A 1,321-nucleotide genomic window follows, 5' to 3' on the forward strand; every position below is an offset into this window, starting at 1 on the left:
GCATCAGCTGTATAAAGTGCGACTGCTTAGAGAACACCAGCCTGGTCTAAAGAAGCAGCTCGGGATTTCGACCCTGATGGGCTCAGAAGCCAGTTGGCGCTGTCCGTGGTGCTGAGGAATTCCCGGCTGCCGGCAGAATGCGCTCCAAATCAGCAGTCTGCAAACTGCTCTCAGTGATGCAGAAACCCAGCTAAAGTTGCTCCTTTCCTTCACGTCCACAGTTAGTATTTTCTGGTGTGTAAGAAGGGATTCGAGCAACATATTGTGGATGATGCTGATGCCGTTGCCAGCGGAGCGGGTTTTAAGCGACAGCATGCTGTTGCTGTTTGTGATCCACCGAGCCTAGCCAAATCACCTCTACTGCCGTAGCAAACACTGTGTAAGTGAACTCATGTGTGGAGGAGGCGTAATCAGCCGGGAAATTTCATAGAAGGATCTGAGAAAATGCTAAAAACAAGTTCAACATGATTCTGCTACTTGAGTCTGGATTTCTACAGGACCAGCATTGCTTCTTGCTTTGAATTTTGGAGACAGGTCCAAAGCATATTTCTTATGTGTGTCTGCTGTATTTCTCTCCGGAAGGGCGGGAGACTGCTTCTTGACTGTGGTTTGAAATGAGAGGTAGAGAGAATGGATTGCCTTTAATTCAAGCCTGAAAATGCGTTCTTTGGACAATTAAAGAGGAACTGCTTTTCTAAAACATACCTGATCTTTTAGTCCATATTGGTCTATGACCCCCATCACCATTATTAACCTCCAGAGTGATTAGGTAAGTGTATCTTATGACATGAGTTATGTTTGTTTTCTCAAAGAAATAAATGCAGTCGTTTTAAATGATATGTAGCAATGTGGGGAGGGGAGGAGAAAGTTTAGCTGGAAAGTGTTCTTCCATTCAGCAATGTTTGCTTGCTTATTAAAAATCTTCGGATAAATATTTTATTGGATTTCTCTAATATTTTTCTCTTAAATAGTGCCTTAAACCACACTAAAGCAGCTCAGTTATGAAGGGGAATTTTTTAATAGCTTAAGAACTTTATTATATTAAAAAGAAAACCATGTTTTTCTTCATGCAGATTTTAAAAGGTATTTCATATAATAAAAGCATGCTTAATGTTTATATAAAGTGGATATTACACCCATTTTTTACCTTTAAATATACATTTATTATAACCTGACATTAATGCCTACCTGTAGCTTACAGAGATCATTTCTGTCTATGTCCTTTTGAAGCAGAATGATATGGGTATTTTATATGGCTTATTTTGTATGTATTAACAGTTACTACTGGAATACTATAAAGAAGCACAATATATTTTTTCTT

General features: G+C 39.1%; 1 protein-coding gene across 4 annotated transcripts in view; it reads left to right on the forward strand.

Moving 5' to 3' along the window:
- Nucleotides 1-85: 85 nt before the first annotated feature.
- Nucleotides 86-1,321, forward strand: part of VWC2L (von Willebrand factor C domain containing protein 2-like) — a 146,642-nt gene continuing 145,406 nt past the window's right edge. For all 4 annotated transcript variants that reach the window (XR_001359820.1, XM_005882286.2, XM_014529987.1 and 1 more), the window contains exon 1: nt 86-769. The gene's annotated coding sequence lies outside the window, so the exon portion shown is untranslated. The remainder of the gene's footprint in view (nt 770-1,321) is intronic.

The sequence above is a fragment of the Myotis brandtii genome, unplaced genomic scaffold (genome assembly GCF_000412655.1).
Source record: "Myotis brandtii unplaced genomic scaffold, ASM41265v1 scaffold702, whole genome shotgun sequence".
Lineage (NCBI taxonomy): Eukaryota > Metazoa > Chordata > Mammalia > Chiroptera > Vespertilionidae > Myotis > Myotis brandtii.